This window comes from Panthera tigris, chromosome B3 (genome assembly GCF_018350195.1).
Source record: "Panthera tigris isolate Pti1 chromosome B3, P.tigris_Pti1_mat1.1, whole genome shotgun sequence".
Classification (NCBI taxonomy): domain Eukaryota; kingdom Metazoa; phylum Chordata; class Mammalia; order Carnivora; family Felidae; genus Panthera; species Panthera tigris.
Genome location: NC_056665.1, coordinates 91,094,629 through 91,120,611, shown reverse-complemented (window position 1 = coordinate 91,120,611; position 25,983 = coordinate 91,094,629). Strand labels below are relative to the sequence as shown.

The 25,983-nt window shown below is 31.8% G+C and overlaps 1 long non-coding RNA gene across 1 annotated transcript in view; it reads right to left on the bottom strand.

Moving 5' to 3' along the window:
- LOC102951644 overlaps nucleotides 1-25,983 on the bottom strand; it is a 117,993-nt gene that overhangs the window by 64,325 nt on the left and 27,685 nt on the right. The window contains exon 2 of the long non-coding RNA XR_006218211.1: nucleotides 306-455. This is a non-coding gene — a long non-coding RNA (uncharacterized LOC102951644). The remainder of the gene's footprint in view (nucleotides 1-305; nucleotides 456-25,983) is intronic.

Genomic DNA, 25,983 nt, shown 5'->3' with positions numbered 1-25,983 from the left:
ACACACATAGACACAATTATCTCAAGATGAAATATCAAAAAGAATCAAAATCAGAGATGACTCTCACTGGTATGTTTTGACTTGTTTATCTTTTCTTGTTTTTTAAATTCCATGAAAGTTTGAATATATATACCAAAAAATATATATATATATATATATATATGAAAATTAAACAGTGAAATGTTCATAATTATAAGTAATTAGAATCTCTCTCTATACAAATACATGTATGTTGTGGTTTATCTGTCACTGTTTCTAAGTAGTTAATACAAATACAGCAGAAAGCAATTAAATTATATATTTACCTTTTGCATATATAGTAGCTGAGCTTACAACTTGCTTCTTCAGTTATTTAAGAAAAATTATGAGGTGATTGTTTGAAAGAGTCTCCTTACTTTGTTTTGTTGATAAATTCGCAGTGATCTAATACTTCTGCAGTTTAAAGGACTTTAATCCTGAAAAGAAAACAAAGTGTAAACTTTAGTAATCTATCTTCTAGTAAAGATCCTTGGCTGATTAGGGAAATTTTTAATTTTTCTCCATTACTCTGAAACACAATGCACATGGGATTTCCTCTGAGTGATATAACTGAGAAAAAGTATCCTCAAAAAAGGATTTACTTGTCTCTGAACATCAGGATATTTTCAGATAGCTCTAAAATTCAGGAAGGGGATAAAGGAATGTCGTAATTACCCATCAGAGTTACCATAAGGATTTTCTAGCACATGTAATGACTTGTTCTGTCTCTTCAATTTAAAACAGACTTTTCACTTTGTTTAATTCAATACTGCCTTTCAATCTATAGTGTGACCCCGTCTATCATTCCTTTTTAAGTGATACTGGCAGACAAAAGATGTAAAGATGTTAGTTTACCCTATCTATGAATATATTCCTATTCAAGAGTGAGTTAATTCTAGTTTTTGCTCCATAAGTAGTACATTTATCCTTTTACTAGATTACACAATACACTGAAATGTGGACTGATTTCAAGATGTTCTAAAATACATGTAATGCACTTTCGATGGCTTGTCTTTTGTTGAGTCTTCTATTAGAAACTGTATCAATCAGGAAGGACTAGTTATACTCTAATATATTTTTTTCAATGCCTGGTTTATAATTCAAGTGTCTATAGAAAGAAAGATTTGTTTGTTGACTATGCCAAACATCACCAATGAGTTGAGAACTTTGCTGATAATAGGCTATGAGGAATACAGGCTGACCAACATTCAATCTTCACATGTATTTCCATGACCACTGAAATAGAGGGTTGAGGATGCAGTTGAGCCAAAAATTTCAGCTCAGAGATGATACACATCACTTCTGTACACATTTTCCTGTCCAATTCAAATCACATAATCTTATTTAATCCAAGTGGAAATAAAGTGCCATCCTACGAGAGTCTAACACAGAGATGGATATTTGGTGAATAGAGTCAGTGAATGTCCATATTCCATTGGTTGTTTTCTAAAAACGTTTATCATAATATCTGCATATATTCTGTTGTTATATGTATCATAAATATTTAAATTCAGCTTTAAATTTTACAAATGGTATTTCACAAATGGTATTTTCTCTGCATTTGAAAGTATTTCGTATTTTTATCCAATAGTTTCTGTATAGGGGAAAAAGCTTCCCCACTCCAAAGTTAAAATATATATTCCAATCATTTGTACAACAAATTCTATTTACGATAAAATTCTCCATACATGTTAATTTTATCTTGGTATATGGGGAAGGAATGAATCTAAATTTATTGTGAAAATGTCTACTCAAATGCTTCAATAGTTAAATAGTTATATTCCCCAAATTAAATTAAAATACCTCTTTTATTGTTTATTAAATCACCATATATATAAGCTGTATATCTGTTAAACCGGGGCTCAAACTTTATACTAAACTTATTTTTAAAAATAAATTTAAAATATTTAGCTAATTATAGTTGAACTGTGGAAAATAGAAAAAATGGTAAAAGAACTAATGAATAGTAAATTTAATGTAGAAAATAAATCAAAACAGAAATGTTAGATGTGGAACAGAAACGTTAACACTATAAATGACATTGTAAACCTATGACTAACAACAAATGAGACAGAGGAAATTGGATCAAATATAAGAATTCTAATGTCCTTATCCTAAATAGCTTGGAGCCGATCAGTCCTACTGAAACTAAATCATATAGCTAGGAAACTAACTCCATTTTCAACATATATTTATCTGAATTAAAAGTTTCTTTCAATTTTACTTTCTTGTTTTTATAGATGGAATTCAGCACAGCATGTGTGTGTGTGTGTGTGTATGTATGTATGTGTTTGTTTGTTTGTTTATTTATTTATTTATTTATTTATTTTTAATGTTTATTTTTGAGAGTGAGAGAGAGCATGAGCAAGGCAGGGGCAGAGAGAGGAGACAAAGAATCCAAAGCAGGCTCCAGGCTCTGAGCTGTCAGCACAGAGCCCACCACGGGGCTCGAACTCAACGAAATTTGAGATCATGACCTGATATGAAGTCGGAACTTTAACCGACTGAGCCATCCAGGTGCTATGACATAGTAGTATTTTTAAGTTGTAAATAGCACTTCAAAGTAAAATTTCATTGTAACAGATATATTTGTTACAATCTGCAGAGAGAGATTCAATGAACTATAACAAGGATTATTATCGAACACTAAAATTACTACATAATTTTTATCTGTACCTTTTCTACTTTTTAAATGATGGATAAAGAATACATATGTTTTATCCACTTGGGTTAATTTTAATTTCTTTAAGTCTATATAACAATGACTAGAAAAAATATGCCAAATAGTTAATAGTGGCTAACACTGGGCAATGGATGTATTGATAATTGCCATTTTCTTTCTTTTTTTTTTTTAAATTTTTGAATGTTTATTTTTGAGACATACATACACACACAGAATATGAGTGGGGAGAGGCAGAGGATGAGGGAGACCCAGAATCTGAAGCAGGCTCCAGGCTCTGAGCTGTTAGCACAGAGCCTGACGCGGGGCTCCAACTCACAGACCATGAGATCATGACCTGAACCCAAGTTGGCCCTGAGACAACACATTATCTGTGTTTTTCATTTTCCAAAATCAATCTGTATGAAGATAATATTAAAAGAATGATTTTCAAATAATATTTTCATGTGACTGCCAGTTTCCGCATTGGTTGACCATGCTTTGTTATTCCTTTCCAGCACTAACCCCCTGCTTTATTGGAAAGTGGTTTTGATTATCCATTTCTGACCTTTTCCATAATAGCAAATTGGCCAAATAAAGTTGTATCTTTTTAACATCAGTCAAAACAGGTATCTAAACTAAGTTATTTTTACCCAAAAAGTTAGTCTGAAGGATGTTGAACTAAGAGAATAACCTAATTAAATATATTCCCAGTGAGTCAAGATATGAACACCTGGCTGTCAATTTCTTTTGAAAGAGTGCTATATATTACTTACTAATTACTGATTAGTAAGTAATAATAGCTAAGTAATATATAGTAATAGATAATAAGTTAGCTAAGTAAATAAGTAAGTAAATACACTTCCACCCCCATTTAGTCAAGAACTTTGTGTTGTCTTTAGAGAAGTGGTAAACTTTTCTATAGTATAAAAAAGAGATATACTGTGCTCTTTAAATCAAGAAAATAACTTGCAAAAATGATGAATTAAAAGGATGTCTGTCGATGATCCAACAATTCTACTTCTGGATATATCTCCACAATTAGTAAAGGCAGAGACTCAAACATGATGTTTGTATACTCATGCTCATAACAGCACTATTCGTAAGCCGAATGCTCATAGTAACTTAAGTATCCAACAGATGAATGGCAAACCAAATGTGATATATGTATTTTTCAGTCTTAAAAGGGAAGACAGTTCTTACACATGCTACACCATTGAAAATATTAGATAAGTGATTTAAGGTAACCACAAAAGGAAATTGTGATTGTATGACTGATTTTACAAGGTTCCTAGAGTAACAAATTCATAGAGGCAGAAGGTAGAATGGCAGTGCCAAGGGATAGGGGGAGAGTTAAAGGGAGTTAGCATTTGATTGGAGAAGACAAATTCTGGATAAGAATGATGGTGATAGTTACACAGCAATGTGAATATGCTCAATGCCACAAATCTGTACACTGAAAAATGGGCACGATGTAAATGTTATGCTATGTATACATTACCACACACACAAAAAATAAATGTCTCTAAGTTGTCAACTCTCATGTCAGCAGGCAAAATGAATTCAAGATGTTATAGTCTTGGATATGAATAGAGATTGACATAAAAAGCAATTAAACTGAGAAGTAAAGTTTCTTTCTCAAATGTTCACAACTCATTTCAAATTATGAAGGGCCTCCGTTTATAGAGAGACTGGATTTCTCTCACTGTTGATATTGTGCTTTTGTTGTTGTTGTTGTTGTTGTTTTAATTCAAGATGATGAACTGCGCTGACAACATGGAGCTCGGGTACGCACTCTCTTTCTCAAAATAAACAAACATTAAATAAAACATTATTTAAGATAAAAACAGCAAACCAAAGAACCATTAATATTTCTGTGTGTGTGTGTGCTCCATACATATATATACATATATACATACGTATATATATGTATATATATACACGTATGTATATATGTATATATATGGACGCCTAGGTCACTCAATTGGGTGAGTGCCTGACTTCAGCCTTCCATTCAGGTCATGATCACACATTTCATAGGTTTGAGCCATGCATCTGGCTCTGTGCTGACAGCTCGGAGCCTGGAGCCTGCTTCAGATTCTGTGTCTTCCTTTCTCTCTGCCCCTCCCCAACTCATGCTCTTTCTAATATAAAGATTAAAAATTTTAAAATATGTATATTTATAAATATAAAATATATAAATATAGTTTTACACAAAATATTTATGCATATATATAATTTATCCATATAAAATTTACTGATAGATGTATTGAAGAGCTGGATTCCACAAGAGGTTTGTTAATCTCTTAAAACATCTGCTGGACTTCATAATTTGATTGTACTGTATTATTCTGGTGTCTAACCAAAAACATTTACATAATGAGTCAGTCACCTGCTGTAAACAATAGAAAACGATCTAATTATACTAAGGTCATAGTAAAGTAGAAATTCTTATATATTGTTTGTAGACTTGAACTGGAATAACACTATTATTAATGTACACTTATACAGATTGTTTTAAGATCTTTAAATAGTCTAAATTTATTAATCTGACGATTTACTTTGGATATTCTATTGTGAGGAAATAAATTCAAATATGGAAAGTATAGAAAAGTACAATGAATGAAATTATTCATGTTATTATAATAGTGAGAAAAAAACGGAAATGATCCAATGTTCAAATATATGGTAAGGTTAAGTCACTAACAGAGTGTTAATACAAATAAAAATACACTTAGGGATTGGAAATAAACTGGAAATATTTTGTGCAAATAGGCACATAATTGAGGAACAAAGAGCATAAAATATTGATTTAATATTCTTGGCAATTATTTCTGTTACTGTTAAATCTCTAATGATAATCCTAGGAATGCCAAAGAACATTCTCTGAACTACTCACTGGAGAATTTAGATTTAATTTTACTCTGAGAGATACAGTGTATCTCACCTGTTTTCCTTTAATAATACATATATTTTAGATTAAATTTTATAAATATTTTAATTAATTTTACCCTCATGATTATATGATTCTCAATGATTATATTTTCATATTTATTTACTGAAGTAGAAACCTATTTAATGAAAAAAATTTCACAGTATGTATCATATCATCCAATTTTCCTTTCTGTTAACTATCAATATATTTGTAGTAGTGTTTCTCAATTGAGGTGAGGGCTATTCTGTCTCAGGAGACATGCGACAATGTCTTTGAAACATTTTGATTTTCACAAATGGGAATATGCTACTGGCACTGGTAGGTAAAGGCTGATAAATATCCCATAACGTAGAGGACAGCAACTCACTAGCTCCCAAAAATGAATAATCTGCTCTGAGCTTTCAATAGTGCAAAGGTTAAGAAGTACTGATTTACAGTACAGATATTTAGCACTTTTTAACGAAAGCAGTTGGAACAGTTATGTTCCAATTAAATTAACAGTTAAATTATGAGAGATGGTAATTTATTAGAGGATGGTTGAAAGTTCATAGAATCAGTAAAGGACCAGAGATTTAGGTTTCAAACGACAGTCAGGAATACCACTTTTGGACTGTGTTGTAGAACTAGTCTGACACACAAACCAATGTCATAGGTTACACAATAACCTCCCACATCTGGACCCTGCAGTTAGGGTCACCTAATGATAATACTAGGTATTATTAGTGTCAGAATCACTCCTGCCCCTAGAAACTGAGCGAAGACATATTCTCTCTTGCCATATATGCCAGATGGAGTATGCCCCTTCCTGCTTTTCCCTAAAGCTTCTGCTAAAGTAGGATCTGGTACTTGTATTCTAGACATAAAAGGGGTGAGGAAAGCAAGTGTCTGAAATTTCTAGCTTCTAGTGTGATAGTTGGAAGAGTTTTTAGCTAAGTTGACAAAAAAAAGGAAGGAAAGGGAAGAGGCAACAGGCATGAGGCAAGAGGCAAGAGGCAAGGGGGGGCGGGGAAGGGAGGGAGGAAGGGCCATAAATGTCTAACGCTCACTTTATTCAATAATGCCAATCAATCTAAAACAATTCTTTAAACTGAAATTTGCTCCTATTTAAATCACTTCAACAATAAAATCACAGTATATTTACACAGTGATGTTTATTTGACTGAAATTAAATATATATTTGTAAAAATCTTATTTTTCGGATTAATATAGTTTACCTTAATATTAAAACTACATTTGAAAGTGGTTTTAAAATATAATGACTAACAAAATACCAATTCTGTATATTTCATACTAATATAAATATTAAATACATACATTCTAAACTAAGGATATTATCAAAAAGAATAATATGTCAAGCAAATCTATTCTAAATTATTAGAAAATTTCCAAAGACTGTGTAATAAATTACAAAAACAAATTTGGAGTTGGGTATATTAATGTATCCTTGTTTCATACTGCTGAAAATTGCAAAGACAAGGAGGTCTGGATATCTGTTAGTTCAGCTTTTCTGTGACTTCTGGTCCTGCTCATGCTATATACAAGATGTACCCTCCCAGCATATGATGGTTGGTTCTTAAACACACTTTAGCTTGTGCCAGGATGAGCATGTCTTTTCCTACATTCCCTAAAAAGTCTTGATATTTATTGTTGTTTCAAAGTTGTATACTTGGAAAATCTAAGGAAATGAACTAAAACAAAATATATAAAAGTAGTTAACGTAAATAAGATTTAAAAATAGTCTCATTATATCTATAGAAACCAACCATTTAAAAGACATAATGAGAAAAATCCTCATTTACAATAATACTTAAGTATCTGTAAAATCAAATAAGCCAAGTATTAAAATATAAAAACTGTCTCAATACTGATCCCCCCACTCCAAATATGGAAAATAATGGAAAGGATTCCAGGTGACTGAGTAGAAAGACAAACTCATATCAATTCTACTTATGTTAAACTATACATTTAATACTACAACTTTTTAAAACTAATCAGGTTAATTTTTTAAAAAAATCATGTAAATAAATTAAAATCAATATTAGCTAATGTGGTTTTCAAAAAATTAATAACAAGGTGGTACAAGCCTACCTTTTCAAAATATTAACATATATTTAAGAGCTACACATACTAGTTGAAAAGATCAATGGAAAAGAGTAGAAAGTCAGAAAATATACCCAAGTAAATATGAGATTTATTATACATTAGAAGTAACATTTAAAATATGATGACAAAAGAAAGGTTATTAGTAAATAGTTTGAGCATAATTTCATATGTATCTAAAAACAAGGTAAGTTGGATTCACTCCTTTAAACTTACACAAAATTAATACCATGTGTCAAAAGTACAACTGTATAAAAAGACTCTTTATGCGTTAAAATAACTCATGAGATATTTTGGTATCAGCATTATTTTAAGAATGGAAAAGGCTTTTATAAATATAAGATACAAAAGAGTAGAATTACATATATTAATAATTTTGACCAACTAAACTTTAAAGCAATTTTGTCTGGCAAAAATGGCATAATACCTAGTAAAATTGTTCCAACTCATATAACAAATAAAAAACTGATTTCTTTAACATATGCAAGTTCCTTTAAAATGATAAGCAAAAAATCCAACAATATAGTATTAATAGGGTATGAAACACAAACCCAAATATACATGCTTTTATCTTTTTTTAACTACATGTAGTTATTTTGAGAGAGAGAAGGTGTGTACGGGAGAGTGGCAGAGGGAGCAGGAGAGACAGAATCCCAAGCAGACTCCACTCCCAACATAGAGCCCAAAGTTGGGCTCTATCTCACAAACGTGGAGATCATGACCTGAGCTGAAATCAAGAGGCTGTTGCTTAACCGACTGAGCCATCCAGGTGCCCCTAAATGCTTTTGAAATACAAGATCTTTCTGTGTTGATATGGGAGGATTTATAAGATATGGTGTGAATTGTAAAACAAATTGTAATATGCAAACCATGCCACCTTTTCAATAAGAAAATAAAAGCGTAATATATGTGTCTATCATTGTATTGGTACAGTGTATATCTGAAAGCTGAAAAACATGGGTGGCCATCAGGTAGAGAAACTGAGTGACTGGGGATCAGGGAGGGACACTTTTCATTTTATACGCTTATAATTTTTGAATTTTGTATCAGGTGAACATATTTCTCAAAGAATAAACGCACTTAAAATAAATAATCTCCTCTCTACGATCAGACTTTAATCATTATTTTCATGCTCATCTCTCTTTTCTCTCTCTTATCTCTACTCATTTTGCAATAAGTTAAATTACTGATTTTATACTGTCCTCTACTCCTCTTATATTCCCAAGGGAAAAAAAAAAAAACCTGATTATTTACTCTTACTTCTGCTCAGCTTTTGTGTTGCTTTAGCATTGTATTCTTTTTAAAACAAAAGACATAAAAACATTGGAAAATTTATCTTTCTCTTTGATTATACATATGCAATCAGAGTGAAAGGGGACTTTGGATCTTATGAGTATGAAGATAATGACATGAAATATTGAAACGAATGTCTTTATAGTTCAGGTTAAATACTGTTGGCATTTTCAGTTAACATCCCATGCTAGCTTTTTTCAGTACCTAAAAAGGGAAGAGCGCCCGGCTGGAATGTTCTGCTTTCTAACAAAAGCCTAAAAGGAATCAAAATACTATTATCACCATCACCACCACCTTCAACACCGACAGTAGTAGCAACAATGACTATGATAACCCACATGAAAATCCTAGAAATGAAGCGCAAGCATTTAGCAATTTAGTGCTCAGCCATAGTTAGAGTCTTACGCAAAGGGTCTATCTGTCTGTTATCATAGCACTTATAAAAATTTCATGTAGACCTGAAAGGTTAATACGTAACAAATTTAGGTTAGCTTATCATACTTAATTGCTCATTTTCACTTCTACAAAATATTGCGGTACGTAAAAACTGAAAATCCTATCAAGCACACACGGTTTGAAATATGCTATTGTAATTATAAATATAAATTACATTATTTAAAATATAAAATATATAAATGAAGCTGGGACTTAAAATTTCTGTGTAACACTTTATCATAAAGAATTCATGGTAAGTCCCAATATATAAGATTTGTAGAATAAATGCTCAGAAATTTATAGCAGAACCAATTTCCAAACAATATATAGCATTAAAAATTCATCCATTACACTGCAAACATAATGAAGTGACATACTCGTAAATTTACCACTTCTGAGACTATAAATGGAATAGCAGGCATTTCTATAGCCATTTGTGGTTCAGAAGTTACAGCTTTAGTCTTAATTCTGAAGAAGATGTATTCATGTGTATCCAGAGAAATGTGACTAAGAGGGCTTCACCTTTATTTTGGTAGTTAACTCTCTCCCAGTGATTTCAGAACAGCTTGCCTTAGGTTATAGCAGTTTAATGGAATAGTTGGTCATTTTTACCTTCTACTTGAACTTACAAATGAGAGAATTTAAACATCCCACATGGGATTTTACTCCAGTTGCCCTCAGAATAAATTCACATTAATAATGATGATCATGATTACCATATTAAAATGAAAAGAGGCAAATCTACTGAAATAATTAACATTCTACACTTGTAAGAGGAGACGGTAGTTGAAAGAGCAGAGCCCCACAATCTGCAATAAGAAGGCAGTACAGGAACTTACTGAATTACATTAATATTGTTAAAATCAAGCATTCAATTTCTACATTTCTACATTTAAACAATCACAACTTTTATCAAATGTGAGCCACCTCTGTCACTGAAATTTTTCAGCAGGAGAAAGTTCTGTTTGGAACTTCAACATTTGCACTAATCAGCACTTCTTCTGGCTATCCTTCAAATTCCATCCCAGGCTTTCTGTAAACTCCTATTCAAGATCACAGCATCGCCCTATTCCCTTTTACCTGTTCATGGTTGACTTTTGTCTCCCTCACCCAACTAAACCCTAAATTTGATATGATCAGAGTCATTTTGTCTGTTGTATTCCCTGATGTATTCTTAGTGTTGGAACATTGCCTAGTATATGGTGGGTGTTTGACAGGTATTTATTAAATCAATTGATAAATACATGAAGTAGAAACTGGTGATTAAAGCTTATGAGTCTTTCACCTCATACATTAGATATCAATATTTTATGTTATATTTTTAATGTGAAAAAACCCTCTAACTTTAAACTATATCATAGGTGCTAATTTTAGGTGAAATTGTAATATGATATATACAACTTGCTAACTGCAATGTCTGTATAGACAAAATATGGTGTGAAAAAATTATCAAGTGAAGGATTCTAGTAAATGATATTGTCTGCTATTTTAAGTTAGCAATAAACTTATAGTTTATACAATTATAATGGTGGTGTTTTGTGATGATTATTTGAATTATGATGATTGGTACATGTACTTTTTTTAGAAAAATGATGGTTTAAATATATTGCCCATTTTAAAATCTTCTTAGTCATGTTACTAAATTATAAGAATTTTTTCCAGCTATATAGGCATTTTAAATTCCTTAAATATAAATATAATATGTAGTTTATATATTTATACATATATCCTTATATATGTATATATATATACTTACATATACATATATATATATAATATGTAATTTCAGTATAGAAATTTTGCATATAGTTAGAATTAATCATGAGGATATGTTTTTGATACTATAGGATAAGCTTTATACTATACCTTACACTAATATATTATACTAATAGTGATAATATATAGTATACCTTATAATACATTATACTAATTATTATACATATTACAAATATCTTAAGCTAGAAGGCATTAGTTTTTATATTATTTTTCTAGTTGTGCATTAATAGTGTGTGTATATATATTTTTTATTTTTATATATTGAAAATATGTCCTTTTGATCTTGCCAAATCCTCTCATTAGTTCCAGTAACTTACTTGCAGATTATTTTAAACTCAATAGGAAAAAAAAAGCAAAACAGAAAGAACTAAGAAAAACAAATAGAACAAAAAGAAAACCAACAAGATAGTAGATATATACCAAGCCATATCAATAGTCACTTTGGATGTAAATAGCAAACAACCCAATAAAATGGGAGATGTTTTTCAAATTGGATACAAAAGCTGCATCCAGATATATTCTGCTTACTAAAACTTAAATATCAATTGATTAAAATTGATTAAAAATAAAAAGATGGGAAAATATAACCTGCTAACATTATTGAAACAAGGACACTGAAGTGGCTATATTAACATCAGAATAACTCATTTCAAAACAAAGAATGTCATAAGGAATGATGATGGTCATTTCCCAATGATAAGGTGGTCAAGTAAGTAAGAAGACGTAAATGTCCTAAATATTTATGTACTGAATAACAGAGTATCAATATATATGTAGCAAATCTTATAGCCTATAAAATAATCAGAGTAAACACCACCATTCTATCAATAATAATTAAAACAAAGAGTAAGTCCAGTAAGAATACTGGAGCAGTGTGTGTCATTTTTGTATCATCCATTTTATTCTCTTCATTGTAGTCCTAGTTCCCTCTACTTTCTTGAACATTTGTAGACTATTCATAATTACTGTTTTGATTTCCTTTTCCAGATTGTACCGTCAATTAAATATATGTTCATGCTTACTGACTTATTCCTCTCTAGGTCACAAGCCATATTTCACACCTTATTTTTGTGACTCGTAAGTTTTGATAAGATGGTAGACTATGAATTTTACATCGTTGATCCTGAATTTTGTTGTAACTCCTTTAAGTTGTACTGAATTTTGTTTGGAAATAAATCTATAAGATACTTTCCAAACTTGTTTATAAATTTTCTTTAGTGTAGATCAAGAAAGGCTTATAATTTAAGGACAATTTAGCTATCTTACTAAAGACATACCTCTCTTAATGTTTTACCTCATGGCCTGTGCATTTCAATGTCTTTCTCATCTTCCTTATGACAGCATGAACCACTCCCAACTCTCTGAGCTCTGCACTATTCCTTTCTGACGGTCTCTTCCTGGATGTTAGGCACTTTACCCTCAGGCACAGATCAATATTTAGGTCAAGATTCTAGGGGATCTCTCTTGAGATTTCTGGACAATTCCAACTTTGAATCCCTTTCCTCTCCAACACTCTTTCAGCTGAATTTCCAGCTCTTTCTTTTGAAAACTACATCTAAGCAGTAAATGGTTACAATCCTAGAGTCTATCATGTTTTCTTCCTTCCTCTGGGAATTTATGGACATTTAATGCCTATTTTCTAATAGATGGCATACATGGTTGACTATATTTTTCCTTGTTCTTCTATTTTTTTAAAGCAGAAGGATAAGTCTATTACTTTGTTCACCATCTTGATCTGAAGTATAAGTCCCTACCTGATGCTACAACAAAAAAAATTTCCATTGTGCAACTCTATGAATCTTAATCATCTCGAACTGCTATTTGAAGCGTGATCTGACTTTCAAAGTATAGTAAAATAGCATCTTACATTTTGAATAATCTTTGATATCAAGATATTATTATGGATCTTAATGGGAAATATAATATGTATCTTGAATATGCAATAGGAGTTTTGTCATCCACTTAACCACTAATTGCAATAAACTAAAAGTTCAATTTTCTTTTGTTGTACAAGTGTTATTTAAAAGCATTGCTTTCATTAAAAGTTATAATTTATGCCTAGTTTTTTTAGCTTAGCAAAGACTTTAAAATAATTTTAAGAATATTATGAAAAGAAAATTGTCCCTATTTTTTCTGTATGTTAAACAACTGTAATTTATTATTTTTAAGTTTTTTAAATTTATTTTTGAAAGAGAGACAGAGTATGAGGGGGGGAGGGGAGAGAGACAGAGAGACACAGAATCTGAAGCAGGCTTCAGGCTCTGAGCTGTCAGCACAGACCCCAACATGGGGCTTGAACTCATGAGCTATGAGATCATGACCTGAGCTGAAGCTGGAAGCTTAACCAACTGAGCCACCCAGGCGCCCCTAACCAACTGGAATTTACATGAAAATTGTCTTTAATTTTTTGTATCTAGTAAGTCACTTTAGAAGGTATTTAAATTATAATGTAATAACTCTGTACCCACAAATGTGACAGCATAGATAAAATGGACCAATTCCTTGAAAGACACAATCTGCCCAAACTCACACAAGGAGACACAGAACATATGAATAGGTTCCTTTATTTATTTTTTTTAAGTAATCTCTATGCCCCACTTGGGGCTCCAACTCATGACCCTGAGATCAAGGGTCTCATGGTCTACCGACTGAATAGGAACATATCTACTAAATAAGTAAAATTAATAATATTCCCAAACAGAAAGCACCAGAAAGGCCCATATATGTTAACTGGTAAATTCTACCACACGTTAAAGGAAAAAATTATACCAATGCTCTACAAATTTTTCCATTAAATAGAAGCAAAGCGAATACTCTAACTAATCCTATAAAGCCAACATTACCTTAACACCAAAACCAGAAAGAAACAACGCTACAAAGAAAAACTACAGACCATACCTCATGAGTACACATGCAAAAAATATAAAACAAAATATTAAGAAATGGAATCTTGAAATGTATAAAGATAATTATGCAACATGATCAAGTAGGTGTTATTCCATGTAAACAAGGCTAGTTTAAATATTCAAAAATAATGTAAAAAATAACATCAAGAAGCTAAAGAAGAAAAAACACTTGGTTATATTATTAGATTCAGAAAAACTTTTGACAAATTCAACACTCATTCATGATTAAAACAAAAACAAAGCAACAAAAAAATCTTAGCAATCCAGGAATAGAAGCTACATTCCTCACCTTGATAGAAAGAAACATCTATGAAAAACTACAAAAAAACCTCACAGTCAATAGCGAGGAACTGAAATGTTCCCAGCTAAAATCAAGAACAAGGAAAGGTTGTCTCTTCCACTAACCTTATACAACATCAAACTGGCAGTCCTAGATAACGTAACAAAGAAAGGAAATAAAAGGTATATATATATATGTGTATATATATATATATATATATATATATATATATACATACATATATATATATGTATGTATATTCATATATGTGTGTATTTCTAATATATGATTTTCATCATAGGCAGAAGATATCTATGAAGATATATATATGTATATATATATATCATTATCTATAATCTATATTTTATCTATAATCATTATTTTGTTTATCTCTCTCTTTTTTCTCTCTTCTCTCTGGTGATTTTGGAATAATTTAAATTATATATATATAAAATAAGAATAAAGAATAAGAATTAAAACTTCCTTTGTTCATAGATATTTTCTGTCTATGATGAAAATCCCAAAGAGGCAGAAACAACAGTGACAAAAATCCCCTGGAACTAATTAACAATTATAGCAAGATTTCAGGGTATATACAAAATACACAGGGTATAGAGGGTACACTATAAATATACATATATATGTATATACACATATATATATATATGCATAATACCACATATCCTGTGATTTGTCAGTCTTTTTTATTATTACTACTGCAAGAGTAAGACTCCATTTACCCAATTTTAGACACAGAGCACAGCCGATCCATGGCTACTACCTGGCTTGCAGCTCTATTTCCATTCCCATCTAGTCCTATGAGACAAAAATCTGTGATCTTTATTGTAACTATGTATTTTAAATATTTTAAATAAATAATTACCTGTTTTTTATTTTATTTTAAAGACTATTTTTAGAAGAGTTTTAAGTTCACAAAAAAATTGAAAGGAAGGTAAACATCCTATATGCCCCCTACCCTGACACACACATAGCCTCTGCATTACTTGTTTTGAGAGTGGAAAGAGATCTGAAAGTGGATCTGACAGTGTGCTTTAGGTAGTACTATCTGATAATATTGTATTTCAAAACTATTTTCAAACTTTTCTTCTGAGAATTCTGAACAATTCCAAGGTTAATTCACCAATACCTAAAAGTTAAATAGAGTGAAATTATTTAAATAGAGTGAAATTATTATTTAAATGGTTATGATATGCTTGCTTCTGAGTGGTCTCTTTTTTAAAAGACATTTGAGTTTACCAGTACTACCCAACACTAATCAAGCAAATATCCTATATCTTCATTAGGTTTTCATTATATTTGTGTTTAAACACTAGTTCTCTATAAATATCTTCCTGTTACATTATTTGTTTTAAGAAATTCTAAACAACTGACAAAAATATTTTTTTAAAGAGTGTTAAAATGAGTATCTGTGTTTCTAAGCATGAATATACCTACATCAGAAATAGTTGTAATTCTATGTTCTTCTAAAATATCTCCTGGGATGGATATTTTAAAATCCTCCTTTTGTTTGTCTGACAACTTAAGCACTTAGATTTTGGGAATTGGTAAAGGTTAAAATAGCTGAATTTATACCCTGCTTACTCTAAAAGGATATAGTTGATTCCTGGGTAAGGCTATGTCTTACAGGTAGGTAAATTAGTTGTCATAAAAGTGGCAGAGATAATCTAATCATAAGCCAGGAACAAGTAGCAATGATCTAAGGAAAATGCCCTTCTCTATTTGGAGCAATTGAAAAATTACTTCTGCTTTCTCATGTTAAAGTCAACATTCCCTTGGTTCCTGATTCAGTTGATGGGGAGACAAGAGTCATAACATGAAATAAGGAGGTAAATTTTGATTAGGTAAATTATAGTAAGTATCCTGTGAAAAAGAGTGCAAATAGAAGTAAGGAATAATTGTTGAAATAAAACCCCCATTAAAAATTAATTGTACAATCTTCCAATTAACCTAGGAAGCAAACAAAATTGAAATGTGTTTATATTAACTTGCAAACTATTCAAAAAGTAAATGTCATTAGAAATAATTACCAATCCATTTATTAGGTGGCACTTACATTAGAAATGAATAAGAATATCAAAACAGTCATATGAATATATATATATATATATATTATATATATATATGTGTGTGTGTATATATATATATATATATATATATATATATTAGGTATGTATGCATGAGTGTGTAATCAAACATAAAAACAATGTTTAATAAACATTCTATATTTAGTTGTCTATGTGCTTAAATGTGAAGAAGAAAGAGTAGAAGGGGTATTATGTTTGAAATTTAGTAAAGGAGATGTACACGTTAAAAAAAATTGAACCAGAAATTGTGAGAAGAAAACATGGCAACCCAGGTGGTATTTCTATGAGAAAAAAATGCCTACAGTGACAGATGATTTTTTTCCTTTTTTAAATCTCTGCTTTTTCACATATGGTCACATACACATCACATGTGTATTATATTGATGTATAAATATACATTGAAACACAAATACATGCAAATTACAGCAGCAGTGTACTAGGTACAAATCATTTCACATAACACCATTTCACAACAAATCATATCACATAAAACACTATTACAGAAATATTGTCATCATTAAACAACTCAGAAGTATATGTAAAGCAATGGTATCTGCATATAATGAGGATAAATACACTAGATATATTTAGTGTCCTTCCAGAGCTACCCTTTCCTATCCTATCCTTTTCCAGGTTACCTTACCTGTATAGATCACATCAATGAGTGTACATGCCCCATGACTTCCTGTTGGGTTCAGAAAATGAGGAATCATGGCACAGGTTTAGAGAGATTGAGGAGAAAGAGGTCAAAGTATATAGTTTTCTGATTCTCACCATTTGAGCCTGTCTTGTGTGTGCTGCTTCGCTTCACAGAAGATCACTGCTCTTCCCAAGTTGGTGCGTTTTACAGAATTCTCTTATCTTTTGAATTTTGAGCCTTTCCCTCCCAACTTTTGGACCCAAAAATAATGATAGTTGTACTAACACCAATCTGAGTTTGAGAACTATTCACTATAATTCTCCTCCAACCAAACTTGTGAAATTATTTTTCATAAATAAATCATGAGTTAATAAAATTTGTACATGCTGCTTTCCATTGGAACTTGAATGATACAAAGAGAAAATAAAGTTGATCATTCCCATCCTTTGACCAATGCAAACAGGGAGAATGTAAAAACTTAAATAGAAAATACTTCTGAGTATGCACATAAGCATCTGCAAATTTTGTTCTATAAAAATACATATTAAAAAGAAAGAACAGGAAGCATGCTGCCAACTATCATTAAGATGATTTCTAAGCAGAATATCCTATAGGTATCCCTGATTCTCATACTTAATTTTCAATGTAATTTACAACCTGCTGAGGAAATTCTAAGGATGCCCACGTCCATTACATAGAGATTCTAGTTTAGCAGCTGAAGGGTGGTTCCTGAAACTGCATTTTAAATATCACCACAGGTGATTATACTAGAACTGCTCCAGGTACCAGAATTTGAATAACATACGTAGACATCCATTAAATATTTTTTAAAAAACAAAACAAAATAATAGATAACAATGTAAAACTCTTAGATACTTATTACAGGCTGCAATATTTCACTACATACTTGCTTGGGAACTACTGCCCAACTACTCTTGCCTTCTTTATAAAATGATATAAACGAAAGGCTACAACAGAATGGTTCAGGACATGTTTCTATAGAAAGGTGTCTTTCTCTGGTCAAATACAAAGTGTGTTTGATTTTATATAGGGCTTACCCTGTTTCTATGGCTTATGAGGGAGCACCATAGCCAAGATACAATAGAATTATTTATTGGGAGATTTTTGATTACTGATTCAATTTCTTTTCTGGTTATGGGTCTGTTCAAATTTTCTATTTCTGTCTGTTTTGGTTTGGGTAGTTTGTATGTTTATAGGAATTAATCCATTTCTTCCAGATTGCCCAATTTGTTGGCAGGTGATTTTTCATAATGCTATAATTTTATTTCTTCTGTGGTGTTGGTTGTGATCTCTTTCATTGTGATTTTATTTATTTGGATATACTTTCTCTTTTCTTTTTGATAAGTTTGGCTAGGGGGTTATAAATTTTATTAATTTTTTCAAAGAACCAGCTCTTGGTTTGGTTGATCTGTTCTATTGTTTTTACTTTGTTTCCATATCATTTATTTCTGCTCTAATCTTTGTTTCCCTCTTTCTGCTGGCTTTAGACTTTATTTTCTGTTCCTTTTCTACCTGTTTTAGGTGTAAGGTTAGGTTTTGTATTTGAGACTTTTCTTGCTTCTTTAGACAGTCCTGTATTACTATATACTTCCCTCTTATGGCTACCTTTGCTGCATCCCAATGGCTCTGGACCGTAGTGTTTTCATTTTCGTTTGCTTCCATGTATTTTTTTATTTCTCTTTTAATTTCTTGGTTAATCCATTCGTTTATTAGTAGGATGTTCTTTAACTTCCATGTATTTGTGTTCTTTCCAAATTTTTTCTTGTAATTGACTTCAAGTGTCATAGCATTGTGGTCTGAAAATATGCATGATATGATTCCCATTTTTTTTTTTTTTTTTTACTTGTTGAGGGCTCATTTCTGACCCAGTATGTGATATATTCTGGAGAATGTCCCATGTTCACTTGAAAATAATGTGTATTCTGCTGCTTTAGGATGAAACATTCTGAATATGCATGTTGAGTTCATCCTACCCAGTATGTCATTCAAAGTCATTGTTTCCTTTTTGATTTTCTGTCCATTGCTGTAAGTGGATGTCAAAATCCCTTACTATTACTGTAGTATTATCAATAAGCTCAGTATGGAGCCCGACATGGTGGATCTCACAACCCTGGGATCAGGACCCGAGCCAAAATGATGAGTCAGATATTCAACCAACTAAGCCACCCAGGTGCCCCAGTATTTTTATATTAAATTTTAAATCAATTAAAAAATGTAAAATATGTCCTAGGAATAATAACTGTTAAGTTATTGATTTGCTGCTCTAGACAGATTTTTTTTCTAACAAATACATGTAAAATGGTTTTCCAAATAAATAATTCATCAATGTGACACAAAAAATTCTGCATATTATCAGTGTTGTGTATATTACAGTTTGACAGACATTAAAACAACTGTATAATATTTCAGATATTATTGATCTATAACTTTGTGAGTTTATTAGATTCTTAAAAAATTTACTATTTCTTGTATAACAATTTTCAATGATAAATAGCACAATAATACCCTTCATGACTAAATGTCATGAGAGATGCAACTTGCAACTCTCTATCAAATGGAGTTGTTTTCAAAATTTAACTTTAAAAAATGGATTGGAGTTGTCTGTCATAGCATGATTAATGAAAAGTCAGTCGTGATTAATGAAATATCAAAGAAAGAAATATCTATCAATATAAAGCAGAAGCTTCTATTGAGCAGACCTGATCACATTACTTGAATATCTGGGAGAACTAAGGACATGTTTTAACTCCATGCCTTTTACCCATTCCAAAATATCTCAATATGTGATTTAATGGAATTTACCCTCACCTCCTTTCGTTATTTCATTCTAAACATATGAGTACAGAAAACATTGATAAACCCTTGTGTTATTTCCTGATCAAATACTTACGTATATTTTTCAAATTAATATTACACTTGTATCTACATACTTTTATATAACATTGCAAAACTACAAATTAAAGTTTTTTCATAAAAGCAATTCTTAATTATCTTCTTTTAGGATAAATAATAAACATAAATACAACTTTCTTGGCTAAATATTTCTACATGTCACATTTAAAAAATGCCTGGTATCTATACATACGATTTTTATTCAGGCTAAAGACTTACATGGGCTATTAACTCAGCTAGAATATATTCTTTTGTTCTTAAATTGTTTTATTTAGAACTAGTTTTGATTATTGTGATTACTAATAAAAGGCAAAATTTACTGAATGCTAATAGTATGCTCTGTATACCCTAATAACTTATATTATCTCACTTGAACTTCATGGCTAACTCTGATATAATTGTTATAAGAAAGACATGATGACTTGCCTGTATTTAGAAATATCTTAGTAACAATACCTATCAAAAGTTCAGAAATAACAGAAGTAAACCAGTGAATCAAGGAAGTAGTAATTTTTAAAAGTTTACTGTGTCCATACCAAAAATACAGTTCGCAAACAAAGAGCACTCAAAATAAACACAGGATGAAGCTCTTGGGTAAACTGTTATAAAGCAGCATATAGCGAGGAGACAGGAACTGTTTATTCTTTACAGTGATTAGTTATAAATGACCAAGAACTGGTTAGTGATTACCTTAGGTCAATTTTGGGGAACTGTGTAAGTTTACTTGTGAATTCCAGAGTCATAAGCAAGAAATGACCCAGGTCAAGTAGTCTTGCAAAATAAGCAAAAATAAGCAAAAATAAGCTTTGTTTGTATTTCTAAACTCTCTTTGCTCAGAGAATTTTCAAGACAATCTATTTTTTTTTATTTTAACCCAAAATTTGAACTCTGATATGACTATGTATTTTAGTGGAATATATTTAGAAGTATTCATTTTGAATCATTTACAAAGTCAGGCAGAATTAGGAAGTGTACTGTATTAAAATGTTCTCTATTTCTCTGAAATTCAAAAGCATTCAATTATTGTATTTACACAAAGATATATATGTAGAATAATATATTAACTGGAATGTACCCATTGCCCATAAGAACCGGTGACCTACATCTTTTCATGTATCTGTTGGCTATATGTATATCTTCTTTGGAGTAATGTGGAAAACAATATGAAGGTTCTTCAAAACTTAAAAATAAAATTACCATATAATTCAGTAATTCTACTACTGGTATTTACCTGAAGAGAAAGGAAACAGTGCTTTGGAAAGATTTATGTACCCCTATGGTTATTGCAGCATTTACAATGGCCAAGATATGGGAGCAAACCAAGTGTCCATCCATAAATGAATGGAAAGAAGTTATGGTGACATGGTGTATACACACACACATACACACACACACACACACACACACACACACAAATTAAAAAAAAAATGAGACACTGCCATTTGCAACAACATGGATGGGCCTAGAGGGTACAATGCTAAGTGACATTAAGTCAGAGAAAGACAAACACCAGGTGACTTCACTTGTATTTAGAATTTAACAAAACAAATGAACAACAACAAAAAAACCACACACACACACACACAAACCCAGACACTTAAATACAAAGAACAAATTGATGTTTGCCATATGGGAGATAGTTGGTAGAGGGTAAGTGAAACAGATAAAGGTAATTAAGAGTATACCTGTCTTGAAGCACACTGAGAAATGTATATAAATGTTAAATCATTATGTTGTACACCTGTAACTAATATAGCAATGTATTTTAATTGCCTTTCAATAGAAAAATAAAAAACAAAGGGGAGAAATAAAATATGAAATAAAAATAAAATAAAACATAAAAGCTTAGGTTGCTTCAAAAGTGAATTTCATTTCAGTTTCTTACCTGCTTATAGCAACTCTTTTCCTCAAATTACTAATTATCACCCCACCTCCATCAGGAGGGAGTACCTACCAAACATGTTTTTATAGATAATAACAGGAGTTTTCCCTCTATCTAAATTGAATCAAGCTCCTCTTCCATGAATTTGCTCTCCTGAGTCAGCCAGAGGCTGCCAATATGCTTGGAGTTTATACTAATTCTTCAATGTTCAGAGTATAATTTTTTTATTATAAGCTTCGGGAAACGTGTCTATGTCTTGCAAAATTATCATTGCAGATGATAAGATGCATTTCAGGCAAAGTGAGTGCTTTAAGGTAAATAAGAGCATATGAGTAAAAGACATCTAATGATTTGGAATACTGCAAATAAAACCGAAAAGAGGTAGAAGCAAATCCTAAAAGCCTCGGTTGCCAGATACTGAACATTTTGTGCCAGCATTTGGAAATTCTAATTTGGGGTTATCTACAGGCTGTGCTACAGTTCTTGCCAGCCACAGGGATCTAGCCAGGGGAACAGGCCATAATGTGAACAGCACATCCTCATTGGGACCAGGTCTAGACAGAAATTTCCATCCAACTTTTTAACTAATCAGTGAAAATTTTTGGAAAATGTGTTTAAGATTATTTGGACAAACACATGAGATCTGTTAACCAACATACTTTTTTTTTAGCAGAAATAATTTTGAAATTCAGTATAGACTTAATCCCCCATTACATCTTCCCACGAAATATAAAATTACAACGTGATGAGTTCTCAGACTGAGATATTCAGTACCACCGAGAATATTCTACAGTAGACAAAGAGTGATGCACACTATTACTGAATGACAATAACAAGTCAGGTGTTGTACTGAAATTTTTATCTGCACTTATTACCTATCAATATATATAATGACCTCAAAAATTAGATTACTTCTAGGAAGCTCAAAATCAAACATGTGTCTTAGTTTCACTAACATGGTCTTCGTGTATAAAAATTATCTAGTTTAATCCTGCTTCTCCACATATATATTCTCTGGCCTTGAATTTTTGTTTCTACTACATGTACTCGTGATTGACACAAAAATTGCTGTACCAAAATTATGTACAGGAGAAATGAATATTCTGAATTATTCAGTAAATTGCTAAAGGCCACACATGAAAACAATATAATTTTACTCCAAATCCAGGTACTTTTGACTAAAGACGTTTTTCTTATCTTTTTACAATTAATTAAACTATTATTTTAATTTTAGCTATTTTTTAATGTTTATTTTTGAGAGAGAGCGAGCGAGCAAGCACAAGAAGGGGAGGAGCAGACAGAAGAGATGGGAGACACAGAATCTGAAGCAGGCTCTAGGCTCTGAGATATTAGCACAGAGCCCAAGACAGGGCTTTAACTCACCAACCACGAGAACATGACCTGAGCTGAAGTCGGACACTTGACTGACTGAGCCACCTTGGTGCCAAGGTTTAGCTATTTTTATGCCCTGAGCTAACAGAAATTTGATTCTAATTCATTGTAATCATAAGCAGAAGACAGGGGTGGTTGCTCTTTTTTTTTTTTTTTTTTTTTTTTTTTTTTTTTTTTTTTATAATTGGTCCTAAAACTAATGTAGGTACTGATTCTCCACCATCCAAACAGAGAATACCTCTCTGAATAAAACCTTGAATTTGACTGAAAACATTTAAAAAATAACAAAATAACAACTTTTATATTTACTTCTCAGAAGAAAAAAAAGACTCATCAGGCAGGCTTGCTAACCACAATGAGGTTGGCACCAGAGAAAGTCCAATGAGGTGAGGTTAGATTGAACTGGAGTGTGAAGTGATAAAAAGGGATATTGTCAGAGGAGTGAAGGTGTACTGTAGTTTAGAAGGAATCCCCAAGTTCATATCATTGGCATACCCTAAGAGATAAGAACCAAGGTGACAATGAAATTGAGAGGAAACAAACAGGTCAGGAAATATGATTTGAATGAAATCAATTAATGTATCACTGATGGCACTGACGTGTTATATATCAAAAGCATGCTACACATGAGTGGATTATTGTAGACTCACCTAGGAATAGACTCTACACCTGTTCCTGAACCCAAGGCCTGATGTAACTTGGCCTCTGCTACCTTTCCAAACACATTTCTACCATGGCCTTCCTAGCTCATCACATGTTATGGTTACTGGATTTTTTTTCCCATTCTTTTAATATGTCCCATCCCTGTTTTCTAGTCTTTTTATTTTCTGTAAACCCTACCTAGATGCTTGTGCTCTCAGATATTTGTATTGTTTATTTCTTCTTATTCAGATTTTAGTTCAAAATGTATGCATTGTAGAAGTATCTTCCTTATCATCATATTCAATTCCTGTCACTACTTAGTTCCACAGATACTTTACTATACATTACCAATAGCACCTAATGTTCTCAGAAATAGTATTTTTATTTTCTTTCTATTTATTGTTTGTTTCTCCTTCAAGAATATAAGCTACATGAAGGGGTTGCCTGTCATGTTAACCACTCTGTTTCAGAATGCTAAAACTGCCTAACATATAAGTAGGAAAAGATAAATATTTTAGTACATGAATTCATATTAGTCAATCTTCATTAAATTCTTCTGTAGAAACAAGCAACTCCCGAATCTCAGTGGCTGCCACATAAAGTTATTTCTTGATTTTGTTTTATGTTTGCTTTGAGTCAGCTGCCAACATGCCCTAAAAGTCTTTTCTTGGACACAGGATAAAGGAGTCATCCTCAGCTGGGTCATGCAATTGTTGTGGCAGAGGGAAAAAAGGTAATGGCAAAGAATGCAATGATACTTAAAGTACATCATTTCAGCTTGCATTCTGTCATCCCAGCATGCCATTTGGCCAAGGCTGATTTCAATAGGAGTTGAGGCAATTCACACGGTAGTGGTCAGAAATGTATGATCCTGGTAACCTGTTAGAGCTGCAGGTTGATTAGTATGGACTACACTGGAACACGCCTTTCTGTGTCTACAGAGAGGGGGCCAGATAACTGTGAACACTAATTCAATCTATCATAGTATTAGAATAGATCGAGAGGAGGCACAGTAAAAAGTCACAGGGAACATTAGTTTTTGAGTGAGGCTGAGTGAATTTTAGGAAAAGTTAACTGTGACTAAACTGTCAAACACAACTAACATGCTGGTCTGGCCTAACTAACATCAGAAACTCCTTCTAAATATATGTATTTCATGAAACTAAGGTATCATCTACTCTAAGACAATGCCATTATTTTATGTACCCCTATGGGGGGTGGGGGTAGCTAATGCAATAGACACCAGGTTAAGAAGCATTTAGCAGAGAAAATGAGACTAGCAATAGGTAATCAACAAATATGTTAGTATATATTTGTTAACAACTGAAGCTTCTAATACTTTTCCAGAAGCTAAACATATTTACTGATAATAGAGAAGATTGGCCCTGCAAATTAAAAGATTAAATAAATTTATGGGAGCATATTTAATCACTTAAATTAAAATTCTTATGTTAATTTTGATCTATGCGTAATTAGTATTTCCAAGAAAATATTATCTATGTGTCAACTGGACAGTTATTGATACTTCCATTTGAGAAAAACACTGGGAAGCTAGATAGAAAATCTGATTCTTATCATTCTTACTAACAAGCAACACTACTTCACAAATAAAGGTTGGCCTCAGTGTGTTTCAGTTTCATATTCCATAATCTATGCAAGGAAGTACCAAATAACATTTCATATAAAAATAAAAAAAGGGGAGCGCCTGGGTGGCTCAGTCGGTTAAGCGGCCGACTTCGGCTCAGGTCATGATCTCACGGTCCGTGGGTTCGAGCCCCGCGTCGGGCTCTGTGCTGACAGCTCAGAGCCTGGAGCCTGTTTCAGATTCTGTGTCTCCCTCTCTCTGACCCTCCCCTGTTCATGCTCTGTCTCTCTCTGTCTCAAAAATAAATAAATGTTAAAAAAAAAATTTTTTTTTTAAATAAAAAAAGGGAAAGGACTGGCTGATAAAATGCTGGAGGCTAGACAATTTCTATAAAAATACTCAAGTATTAAAATAACAAAATG